The 13671-nt window shown below is 33.8% G+C and overlaps 1 long non-coding RNA gene across 2 annotated transcripts in view; it reads right to left on the bottom strand.

Annotated features, from left to right (window-relative positions):
• LOC112933635 (uncharacterized) overlaps positions 1-13671 on the bottom strand; it is a 386127-nt gene that overhangs the window by 158912 nt on the left and 213544 nt on the right. For both annotated transcript variants that reach the window (XR_012000931.1, XR_012000932.1), the window contains exon 3: positions 12384-12445. This is a non-coding gene — a long non-coding RNA (uncharacterized lncRNA). The remainder of the gene's footprint in view (positions 1-12383; positions 12446-13671) is intronic.

The following is a 13671-nucleotide window of genomic DNA, read 5'->3' as shown; positions in this document are numbered from 1 at the left end:
AAAAAAAGTTCCAGTGTATCCACCTTATGAATGGAAAAGCATCTCTATGTTTTGCTTCTGTTAGGTAAAATAATGCATGCAGTAATGGCAGTAGGAGGTAACAAATATTTAGTACTACTGAATTAGTGAAACCTCATAAATGATGTCTTTTAAATCACTTGGTAAAGATGGAATGAATTTAATAATAATTTAAGGAAAGCATTGAAGTATTTTAAATATAAAAATACTCAACCTTTATTGGCTGTTCACAAATTGTTAGGTATCTTGTTGGTCATTTTGCATAGATCACAATTGCTCCTCACAATGAACTATGAGTTTGACACTATTATTTTCCCCCATATTCTATGTAAGAAAACTGAGGGTTATAAAGGTGAGGAATTTTACCCATGTTCCCAGAGCTAGTAATTTTTAGTGTCTGCACTTGAACCCAGGCAGTCTGACCTTACAACTTTTGCTTTCGAATCTATTTCAAGATGTATGTAGACTTCATTATGAGATGATCAAGTATTCTTTAAAATATGACTATGTACACACTAAGCAATAGAAATGCTCTAGAACAATTTTGTCTGGCTTTATGATTTTGGTCCAATAAACAATCGTTAAGGAATCAGGAGATGCAGAATTCAGCACCCGTCATATGTAAATTTTGCAAATAAATGTAACAAAATATTTATGTCAGTTTTTTAAAATTATGTACTGAAAAAGAAAAAAATAAATAACCAAAAGTACATAATTTCTGGCTTTTCATTCTGTAGAATGAAAATAAAGACAAACAAGCAAAGGGTAAAAATAAGAGAGAGAAATCAAGAAACAGAGTCTTAACTATAGAGAACACACTGAAGGTTACCAGAGGGAAGGGGGTGAGGGGAATGATGAAACAGGTGATGGGGGTTAAGGAGGGCACTTGTTATGATGAGCACTGTGTGTTGTATGGAAGTGCTGAATCACTAAATTGTATACCTGAAACTGATAAAACACTGTATGTTAACTAACTGGGATTAAAATAAAAGTTAGAAAACTGAAAAAATAAATTAAAAACTTCTTTCTTAGCATGGAAAAACAAGAGAGAATTCATTCTTTAGAATGAAGATATTTTAAAAACTCAAGTAATCCTATGATTCCATGAAAGCCAAATTAAGAATAACATGTGGAAGAAATTCTTTTTTTAGAAAAAAGAAGCTGATTGAAAAGAACTATTTATAAATGTTGCCAAGTATCACCTAATATTTCAGTCAGTGAAAAATCAATGAATTGTAGAGAAAAACAATCAACAAAACTCTTTGCATAATCTTTCAAGCTATTTTAATATGATTAAAAATAATATAATTGAATATAAAATAGCATAATACAATTAACCATTAAAAATTTCATAAATCTTTCAACTATTTTTCCTGATGTCTTCTACATGCACCTTAAGTGGAAACAGAACCAGAAAAAGAAAAATTGAAAGTACAAAAGACAAAAATGACTGGAGATTTCAACCTATTAATGTGGGTTATATTCTTGCTCTATGTTATATGGTAAAATTCATGTATATTTCTGCACTTATTTTTCTGTTCTGAAAAACCTTTCTCAACTAAACCTGACCTACAGTGCAGTCTACTCCCCTAAGTTGAAGATTCTACAATTCTCTTTCAAAGTGTAATGAACCAACAAAATGGTGACAGAAAAATGCTAATAATATAGGTGCAGGTGGGTTGAATTTGATAAAGAATTAAGCATTCACACAGTGATTTTTGTTCCTGTTAAACACTCTCTGACAGTTTTCAAAATTAAAACATTGTGAAAGGGCAAAGCATGCTTTATTTCAAATCTAAGTATAGAAGCCAGACTCCAGCTCATCAGTAACACTTTCCAGATTTTTTAATTGGTATTTTGTTTCAGGGGGAAGAAATTGTGCTGTGTACATTTTTCACTTAGTATCAGCAGTAAAATGGCTGAGGTAACAAATAGGGATTTTTTTGTTCACATACTGGACACAGATGTGCCTGATTTCGTTTAATTAAAAAATAATGACTTACAAATGTAAACATCTTAGAAAAGAAGACTCCTTAACGAGGCCTCATTAACAGATAATCCTAAAAACTCCGTTAATGTTTTACACATTTTATCCTGGCTTTTCATGATATATATAGCACAGTTAAGAACTTTTTCAAATACTCACATGTTTCTTACCTATTTGCAAATTCATAAACTGATGAAAGTAAAATAAATACGGCTTGCTGCCTCTTTCAGAATTTCTAAATATAGAAGATGGTTTGAATTTATCCCCCAGTAAAATAAAGAATAACCATATGTACTGACAGTTTTTCAGGTTGATGAGGCACTCACTTTAATAAGTTACATGAAAATTAATTTGGCACAATGGATTTTTTTTGATGAGATAGTGAGCTCGTGAGAATCAAAGGCTAAAAATTACTAATTTTTAGCAAAATAATGCAACAACAACATAAGATAAATGATGTGGAGATTTTTATATTTATCTGAGACAGCATGCCATGTTAAAACCCAAACCCAAATCTGTATAATTAATGAGAAACACAGAAAATGTTAATATATGTTTCAGAAAATCCCTCACTTTTCCTTTAGGAAGAGTTTGCTTACCTTCTTACACTAAAAAAACAGCATATACATAAAAGAATAATAATACTCAAATGGTATTCTCCTTTGTAAAACTCAAACACTGTTGACTAGATTACACTGTTAGGCTGTGATTAAGAATTGGCAATTACCGAGTAAACTCGAACTGATAAATTAGAATCTCTGTTTTATATACATTTTTACATTAGATGTTGTAAGTTGCAGAGGCTGTGACTCAAAGCAAAACTGTGAATTTACATTTGCCTTTTTTGCATGATGAAGTCTTAGCCTGTTATTCAAAGAGGACATAAAGTGGAAATATATAAGTGGAGTACAAATGGTAAGAAGTGAGCTCTTTCAATGCACTGTTCCTTAAAGAGTGGTACCAATCCAGGTATAAATACCCCTAAATGAGCAGACTATCCCTAAATTACATATATATGTATGTTAGTAGGAACACTAAAATCATATCACGGACTGCATTTGTCTTTGTATCTCCCAAATAGAATAGAATACCAAGGACCTATTTCTCAAGGAACATGTATTTTCAACTCACCCATATTAAAGATGCTCATTTAACTAATTTATAAAATTCATAAAATGGGTTATTTTGAATACTCAGCCTCCATAATGTGAATTATGTGTGATTTTCTAGACCACTACCAAACACAACAAAATGCAGATTGTACACAAGGACACATAATGTGGATCCAGTATCAACTTCTAATTTGTTTTTAAGAAAAAAAAAAAATGGGTGTGGGTGTGGGAAATCTTTCTCTTCTGACCTAGACTATCTTCTTTCATTGTCTTTATTTGTTCTCTCTTGTCTATGCTATTTCTTTTTTTTTTTTTTAAGATTTAATTATTTATTTATGAGAGACACAGAGAGAGAGAGAGAGAGAGAGAGAGAGGCAGAGACATAGGCAGAGGGAGAAGCAGGCTCCCCTTGGGGAGCCAGGTGTAGGACTCAATCCGGGGACTCCCGGATCAAGCCTTGAGCCATCCAGGCATCCCTATGCTATTCCATTTTCTACTCTATTCACAGACTATTTTAATTTGTTAGGGCTCCCAAGACAAAGTACCACAGACTGGGTGGCTTACACAAAAGAAGCTAATTATCTCACAGTTCTAGAGGTGAGAAGCCTGCAAGCAAGATGTTCCCAGGGTTTATTCCTTCTGAGAGCTGTGAGGGAAGGATCTGCTCCAGGCCTCTCTCTGGCTTGTAGACACTGTCTTCGTTCTGTGTCTTTCCACATACTCTTCTATGGGTATCTTTCTGACAGAGTTCTTCCTTTTAAGAGGTTACCAGTCAAATTGGATTAGGACTTACCCTACTGACCTCACCTGCACTTGATTACCACTCTTTAAGGAGTCTTTTTGTTTTTTGTTCTGTTTTGTTTTAAGGGACCTTTTTTTCTTTTTTCAAATAAGGCTGTATCCTGAGGTACCAGTGATTAGGACTTCAACATATACACTTTGAGGATACAAACTTTGAGGATACAGTTCAAACCATGCCATTAGCAGGTCATCTAATACTTGAAGAAAAACTTGTATGTGAGAGGGTCTCTAATGCTGATGCAAAAAATAAATAAATAAATAAACATATCTGCCCACAATTATTTTGTTTATTACAAGTACAAAGTTTTCTGGTAACATTATTTGCTTGTTTATTTACTTATTTTATTATTATTATTTTTTAATGGAGTTCCATCCCTGCTCTTCTTCCATGTTGAGCTCTTTCTCAAACCCAGGCCTCAGCTGTTTTCCAGAAATGGAAAAGTTGTAATAGATCTTCCCACCTCTAGGTACTCTGTTATTTCTTTCTGAGCTGTGCTCTGGGGAAGTAGATGGTGTTTCAGAGGTTGAAGTGTTCATATTGAGTATGACCTGCATCAGATTCCATTACAAAAAGACATCACAGAATTTGTATACCCCATCTCACTATTAAAAATTCTTCCTTGGGATCCCTGGGTGGCGCAGTGGTTTGGCGCTTGCCTTTGGCCCAGGGCGCGATCCTGGAGACCCGGGATCGAAACCCACATCAGGCTCCCGGTGCATGGAGCCTGCTTCTCCCTCTGCCTATGTCTCTGCCTCTCTCTCTCTCTCTCTCTGTGACTATCATAAATAAATAAAAATTAAAAAAAAATTTAAAAATTCTTCCTTATTTATATTGCTTGGTGATATATTGTGTTCATGCCAATATTAATATTACAGCAACATAAAACAAAAGTACTGTCTCATCAAATCAACATCAGCCAGCTAAGAATTAATAGTATATAATATACCATGTAGATCATATACTATCAGTTCAGAAAATAGCCATTAATTTTATAAATGCATTTGTCAAGGACTTAAAATTTTTCAAATAATTTCTAAATTCATATCAATATGATTAACATTAATGACAAAAATTGGATTTTCTTTGAAATAAAATGTGCTGGTTTTGTCTTTCCTCTCCACTTCTTGCATTCTATTTGTAGAGTTGATATTATAATCTGTGTTGTTTTTGTGTTATAAGTATATTCAAAAACATTTTTTGATTTTGCCATGAATATTTTTTGGTTTTCACCAGCTTATAATCCATCTTTTCCCTCAAGTGACAATCTCCTGCTCTGTTTGAAGAACAACCTCTCCTACTTTCATTGAATATTGTTTCAGATAGTCTTACCTATTCATGTGGCTCTAAGGCTGTGGTCTATTCCATAGTACTTAAGTCAAGAATGAGCACATGGCCCAAGGCAGTTCAATAATAGCTAATTCTAGAATTTTTTTTCCTGGAATTTTTAGGGAAAAAAACTTTTTATGCTAAGAATACTGCCTTATAGGATGAGAAGCTTTGAGGTAATGGTAGCCAACTATAAGGAGAAAGCCTGTCTGAAAATCAAGCTAATATAACAGAAGCAGACTGGGGAACATAACTATAGGGTGACTGAATTTTCAAAATAACTTTAGGGTACATAGATTCAACTCTATCTGAAATTTGTCTTATCATTGGAATTTTCACTTAAATGAACCAATAAATTTACCTATTTTTTTTTTTTTTTACCCTTAATGGATTCAGTATTTAATGTAGAGGTCACATTATACTCTTTTTTAAAAAGTTTTTTATTTTTAAATCTGTTTTCCAGAGACTTTGAATGTATATTTGGGTAACCTTTTCAGGAGTGCTACTGGATTTTATTATTGTTATTATTGTTTTTCTCTGGCATTTCTTAACTGAGCTTGTTATCTTTATTTGATGAAAATCTTAGATAAGAATTTATTTCTAGGATATGGCAATTTAGTAGTTAAACATGTAAAACAAACATATGAACTTACATTTGAATGAGTAAAACATAATTAAATAAGTAGAGCAACTGACTGCTAGTAGTAAGACTTCACACGAAGGCAATAATATAAGGCAGTACTCTGGGAAGTGACTGAGGGGCTACTTTATATTTGAAAGTCATAAGAATACTCTGGAGAGATGACAGATCTGAAGGAGGAAGTGGCCATGACAAGATCCAGGCAAGAAGTTTCTCACGTCAAAGCAAGAGCTAGTGCAAAGGTGCTAGGCCAGAAGTGTAAAGGGGAAGAAAGACACCAGTATATTTGAAGTTTACAATGTACACTCATGAGATAGATTGCTCAAAGTTAGGAGCTAGGCTTTTATTCTTTAAGCTATATGATAAGTCATCTGCATGTTTTTGGGGGCAATCTAATCCAAAAAGATCTTACCCTATGGAAAATATTAAAAGAGTAGCAAGAAGAGAAACAGGGAGACCAGATGACAGGTTATTGAATCTATACTTTATCCTTCTTTCCTTCTGTCCTCCTGGCCTTTCATTTTTCTTTTGTCCTGTCCAACATTTTTAGAGATCAAAGTAAAAAGTCTCAAGAAAGAAAATCCTATCAAACAAAAACAAAAGCTTTGGAGAACAGGTACCTCACTTTTTCATTTCTCTATAGCTAAGGCCTAGCATGGTACCTGGTGTATAACTGATGTGGACTGAATAATTTTTAAACTCTGAAGTCAAGTTAAATGAGTCATCAAGGATGAGTTAAGTCAAGTACACAATTTTTACAATTTTAGAGTTTATCATAATTTCCCCATATATTATTTATTAGAAAAACAATGAGGAAAAATATGTAAATGCTTTCTACCCTGACTTGCCCCTGATCATAACAACAATAGAAAATATCTTTTCTTTAGCCTCACCCCTAATCACTGCAGATATTCCAGCTCATATAATAACCCTTCAAAGCCTAAGGGTGAGAAATCTGATGACTAGGCCTTAGCATCATCTTATAGCATTGCTGAAGTCTAGGGATTTCCTCTTTCCAATGACGGTAACACCAACTGTGCTCCTAACATCTTTTGAGAAAGAACTGTTAGGATGAGCTCCCAGCCCAGGACCGAGACTTGAATTCATGGATAGCCTGGGTCACTACTACACCATACTGAGAGCCACATTTTTTCTGCTTACATTTGTGTAGTTTTCTGAACCTAATTTTTATGACTCAAACATCTTCCATATTATCTTTGCTAAATTCTTTCTCAATAGATTGCTTGGTTTTCCCCTAATCCTCCAGTCATATCTGATTTATAATATTCAAAATTCCTATGTCAAGTTCCATTCTACTTTATGTAAGCTCCATCTCAGTTTTTTCTACTACTTGTTGCGTTCTACATCCAACTACTATGACTGTTTTCCTCTTATTTTCCCTAGTTTGAACAGCATTTTCCTCTCATCTAATGGTATATATACCTTTGACTGGATATAAAAATGTTAAGATTTTCACCAACAAATGAAAACATGGCCAATTAACCTCAGTAGTCAAAGAAAAAAATTAGCCTTATGTATGCTATGAAGAATAATAATACACTAAAATTTTGTTGATCTTTATCCATTATAACATCCTTGAAACATTTAAAAATTTTTAAAATCCTTGAAACATTTTCAAAAATATTTTTCTCCTTTGAAACCTTAAATAACTAAAGTTGATTACTCTATTTTTCATCAAGAAATATTTCCATGGAGACAGATAAAAAAGTATCACAGTTATCATTACTTTTCTTGTCTTAATTGGAAAATAAATGTGAGGTTGTGGTCATATATTTTACAACCTCTTCTCCTCTTCTGTTCTGAAATTTTCTTGGATACAGTTAAAAGAAAATGGCAACATATGGTCCATTAGTTTAAATGAGGTGGGGGAAGAACAGGATGGATTATTAATGATAATAATTTATGCTTCCCTTTGTATCTATATGCTGCTGTCTTGATGAAAATTTGGCAGGCCTCACAGTCAAGTGAAGTTTAAGGTTAAAGGTTGAAAAATGACAAAAGGATTTTGGGGGCAAAAGGGAAGCAAAAAAAAAAAAAGTCTGCATTGGATTTTTATAGATGTCCTAGCTGTACTTCTGCAATACAATTCATCTGCTGGCAAGTAACATTTCTTGTATGACTGTACAAATACTGAACTAAAATTACTTTTTAGAATTTCATTACCTTATTGTAATTCAATGATCTCCCCATGTTTTAGTTATTTAAGATGAAAACCTGGTATTTTTTTCGGAGTACTTGGAAGTAAATAGTCTTTAGCTATTGAGGGGACATTTACAGGTAATTGCTGGTCTAGGCATGTCCCTCTTGAACAACAATTCTTAAAAACAATGACCAACTGGATGTTCGCAGACTGCTTCGCAGAACAGAAATTCCAGGGTCATTATATTTTCACATACATAAACTATATGAATTAATCTGTTCCTTCTGTGAATTCTCAGCCTTATCATTTTCCTCAAAATTTTGATCCCTATGGAAAGTTCTGAAAATCTATAGTTAAGTCATCACACTTATTTTTAATGTTGTTTCCCGACACAGTATACTCCAACATCAATCCTTTACAAATATTGTTGTACAAAATATCACCTTTAAAGAATAGGGGCTTTCAAATGTGTGTTATTTTAGTAGAAGAATTCTTGTTTCCCTAATGATAAAATAAAATATTACAAACAAACCTCTATGCAGGTTGTACATAAGGTGGGAGCAGAAAATTAATAACTCCACTAGATGTTACCTGCTCTCTCCAATTCTCAGCCAGCTCTCTGCAATATCCCTGAGGCATTTCCTACAACCTCGGGAACTCATTCTGAAATCTGCTGTTTCATGAAGTATGAGAATGCAGCCATCCTTTAGAGAATAACTATTCTCAACAATTCACTGAAAAAAAAATCACTAGATTTTATTGGGAGACTTTGTTGTTGTTGTTTTCTGTTAAAAAACAAAACAAAACAAAACAAACCTGTGCTGTAAATGAAAATATATGGACACGTTTGTCAGTGCAAATAATAATAATAATAATAATAATAATAATAATAAAACTTGGCCAATAACATGGACTGTGTTCAGGAAGCCTGAACAATAGTGTATCTGTTTACAAAACTATGGAAACTTCCTATTTATGTACAGTAAAATAAACTATATGTATTACATATAGCCAGAAAACAAATGTATTCTTTAGAAGTGCTGGTGGCACAGCTGAGCATTTTCTCCATTAGAACTCTGAATTCCTCTTTCCCAGCCTTGTTTTTAGGAAAAGCCAAACATATTAAAGTGGATTTAAGAATGCCTAGTCACTAGATCAATGACCTATCCAGAGTCAATTAATAATTTAAACAGCACAGTATACAGCTCTTAAAACATATAAAACTGCTTAAATTGTAAAAATAGACTTACTAAGACTTACTAACAAGTTTATAAAAATAAAGTAAAATAAATGGTTCATAGCTCCTTCTGTCTTTTAACAAGTTCCTTATCCCATGTAATAATTCCTTCCTTCATCAACTTGAAAATGTACTGCAGCTGGATGCTAACTTATAGAATGAAGACAATATACATACCAAAGCATTTGGTAACAAAAGGAGACATAAAATGTAGAATATTATAAACTATTTTTAATAACTTAGATCTGGAAAATAAGAAGCAATTATAATTCACTACACCTATGCATTAATTCTAATGTAATAACAAAATTGTCAGTGAGTCTATGTAACATTACAAATTTAAAATGAGGGGCAGCCCGGGTGGCTCAGTGGTTTAGTGCTGCCTTCAGCCCAGGGCCTGATCCATGAGATCCAGGATCGAGTCCCATGTCGGGCTCCCTGCATGGAGCCTGCTTCTCCCTCTGCCTGTGTCTCTGCCCGCCCCCCCACTCTCTCCGTCTCTAATTAATAAATAAATAAAATATTAAAAAAAACAAATTTAAAATGAAGTGAGAATTGAGACTATACAGCAACTCAGTTTCCTTCAAAATATTCACCCTGGTTTTCTTTGGTATTATGAACAGAAATACTGGTTAGAGTTACATTTTCTGAGTTACATTTTCTGTATGATTACCCTCATTTTTACAAATATTGACATTTTAAGATGCATTGCAATCAGAAAAGCAAAAATATTATTAAGGTATGGCTTTGCAAGATCATATAATATTTGCAGATGAAAAGGAAAAGAATTTTAAATTCTCATTTTCAGTATCATCTCTCAAAGATAACAGGACACTGATTATACTACAGCTTGAATATGGTTAAAAATTCATTAAAATCTACTGAGATAGGGGATGCCTGTGTGGCTCAGCGATTGAGTACCTGCCTTTGGCCGAGGGTGTGATCCTGGAGTCCTGGGATCGAGTTCCACATCAGGCTCCCTGCAGGGAACCTGCTTCTCTCTCTGCCTGTGTCTCTGCCTCTCTGTGTGTGTGTCTCTCATGAATAAATAAATAAACTTAAAAAAATCTATTGAGATAGTACATGATGTGGAACAAACACCACACTTAGAATCAGAAACTTAGCTTCAAGCTCTAGCACAGCTTACTTACTAGTGGGATTTTGGCAAGACAATGAAGTCCCTGTAAAATGAGAAAGGCAATGTCTCTCCAATCTATCTTAGAGGATTGTGAAGATCAGAATAAAAAGTAGCTTTGGATGTCAATATAATGGCTCTATGGATTGTTAGGGAATTCACAAAATCAAGATGTTATTCACCAATTATTCAAAGTGAAGATTTGAAATACAGTAACTGATAGAGACATACAGTAAGCTATCCTCATTGTAGACCACTTATTTAATATTATACATAACACCTGTAGAGCACTTAACTATGTGCCATATACTATCTTAAGAACTTAATGTTAATCAATTTATCTCCATTTCACAAGTGAGGGAGCTAAGACAGAGACTAAATAAATGACTTGCTAAAAGTTATCCACTAGTAAGTAAGGGAGCGTGCTTTGCAACATGCAAGTTGACTACACTCTATACCCATAGTATCTCAAATCCTCCTTGCATCACTAAAAATGTAACTTTTAAGAGGACACCTAAGAATAAGAAGGAAGTGGTGAGGAGAATTAGGGAAAAATGAGAAACCAGACACAAATATCCTGAGATAAGAAGACATCTCTATACTATTTATGAATATGTAAACTTTGAAAACTTTCCTTAAACTTTTCCCAATTGTTTAAAAATAAAAAAGCAGGTTTTAACTCCAGTTTGTACAGAGCTTGGGAGTCATCACGCTTGTTTGTACAACAACAACAGAAAAGCTAGACAAACTAAGAATTAATGATTTTTCTTGGGCTTATCAAGAAATGAAGTTGTAGGGCAAACTGTCACCCTGGAGCCTGGAGAGGCAGCCTTATCCAGGGAGACAGCCAAGATAGACTCACTTCATATAGAAACCACTAGAGCCATGAACTAGTAGAACACTTAACTGGCAATTCTGATGAATATCTGGAGGTCAAGTGTGGACTAGCTTGAGAGTGAAAAATTCCTGGGAAATGGAGGCTTAGGGAAGATTCACAGTTTCATTGGTTTTGCCTCCAGGAACCCCAACAGGTGAGTATTTAAGAAAGACTCTGTGGCTCTGGTGATGACAAAATAAGAAGATGATTGTGAAATGCCCAAAACTTTCATCATCATAAATTCTCACTCTCCAAAGAAAAGACTTGGCTAGAGCCTTTTCCCAAGTGATAAAAGGGCATCCTCCCACTCTGCCCTCTCTAGTTTTTTGTCTTACCTAAGGGAAAAAGAGAAAGAAAACATAGTTAACGGAGGCTGAGGCTTCAAAGAAATGGATGCAAAATGCTGAAATGAGAGAAAGGTGTATGGGGGTCATTGAAAGATGCTATGCCATTAAAGAAATACTTGTCAAAGGCACAGTCCTGAGATGGGCATTACTAAAACACTAAAGTATAATGAGAAGATTATAGAATGCTCCTCTTCCCCCATCACACTAACAGAGATCCTGGGTTAGAGTGGATTAGAGGTGAAGGAGCTCCAATCATATGATGAAGAATGCTAAGGGAAGCCCAAGGTTGAAAGAGGAGACAAAAACAAAGATACCAGAGACATCTAACATCTCTAGCAAGTGTAACTATAGCAAACATCAAACAGTCTAACTCCCAGCCAGATAACATAAATTCCCACACAAAAAGTCTATTTACCTCAGTTCCTATCATCCAGTTAAATATGTCCGGCTTTAAACAAAAGGATAGTAAGACATGACAAAAAAAAAACAAATAAAAATACAGTCTAAATAATAAAATAAAGCAATCATCAGAAATAGATTCAAAGAATGATGCAGATATTGGAATTATCAAAGAATTGAAAATGACTACATTTAATATATGTTAGGGCTCTAATAAAAAAAGAAGACAACATTAAAGAACCTTCAGTAATATACGTAGAAAGAAGGAAATTCAAATAATTTGTAATTACTAGAAATCTAAAACATTGTAACAGAAATGAAGAATTCTTGTGATAGGCTCACCAGCAGACTTGACATGCCTGAAGGGTCAGTAGCTTGAAGACAGGTCAGTAGAAATTTCCCAACTAAAATACAAAGAGAAGAAAGGATTGGGATAAAAAACAGAACAGACATCCAAATTAGATAATTTCAAAAGACAGAACATATATAGAGTTGAATACCAGAAAAAGATTGGAACAAAAAAAAAATATTGAAAGTAATATAATGAAGGGTTTAACTCAATTTTTTATATTTGATTTCTGACATCTTTTAAGCCTCATGCCTCTGTCTGAGCCTTCTTTCCTATATCTGGAAAAACCTAGGTGCTCCTTTGGGAGCTGTTAAGTTCAAACGATGCACAGGAACTCTCATCCTGGACCTATCTCCTAACCACCATAATTACTCCAAGGAAAACCCTATGCCTATACTCTCAAGGGCATTTTAGCATTTGCTTGGAAGATTCCCTGCTTTTTCTAGAAAGCCTCATTACATGACTAATAAAGTTTTCATATCCTCTTGGGTGTGTTTGTGTGCATGTGTGTGATTATCAGGATCGCAATCCCTGACCAAGATCACAGGATGTGTCCAATTTTGAGTTGGCTCTAATATTGTCATTGGAAATTGGTCACAACAAGTAATAGTGGCTGAAAATTTTCCAAAATTAATGATAAACACCAAATAAAAAGTCTAGGAAGCCTAAATAATACCTAGTGGTACACATACCTAAAAAGCCACACCTAAGCATATCATATTCAAACTTAAGACAAAAAGAAAATCTTGAAAAAAGCCCAAGGGATAAAAATAGCCTACCTATGGAGGAAAAAGGATAAGAATTAGAGTGGTATTCTCATAACTATAGAAGTAGGAAGAGAGTAAAACAAAATATTTAAAGACTTCAAAGAAAATAAACCATCAATCTAAAATTCTATATCCAGCAAAATTATCCTTCAAAATGGAAGAAGAAAAAAATCCTTTTCCCTTCAAATAAAAACTGAAGGAATTCATAATCAGAAGAATGGTCTTGCAAAAAATGCTTTAAAAGATTCTTCAGGGAGAATGAAAATGATATAGAAACTTAAAACAACATAAAGAAATTAAGAACATTAGAGAAGAATAAAAGATGGTAATATAAAATATGTTTTTTATTTTTAACTGATCAAAAGCATAATTATTTGTTTGAAGTAAAAATGGTAACAGTGTATTGGATGACTATACCATATGGATCAATAAAATGAAGAACAGCAATGTCACCAGGGGTAGGAGACAAGAAATGGGAAAACTCTTTCATAAGAAACCTACAATAGCTAGAAGT

Source organism: Vulpes vulpes, chromosome 4 (assembly GCF_048418805.1).
Source record: "Vulpes vulpes isolate BD-2025 chromosome 4, VulVul3, whole genome shotgun sequence".
Classification (NCBI taxonomy): Eukaryota; Metazoa; Chordata; class Mammalia; order Carnivora; family Canidae; genus Vulpes; species Vulpes vulpes.
Note: the sequence above shows the minus strand (reverse complement) of the source record. Positions and strands in the feature narration are given on the sequence as shown.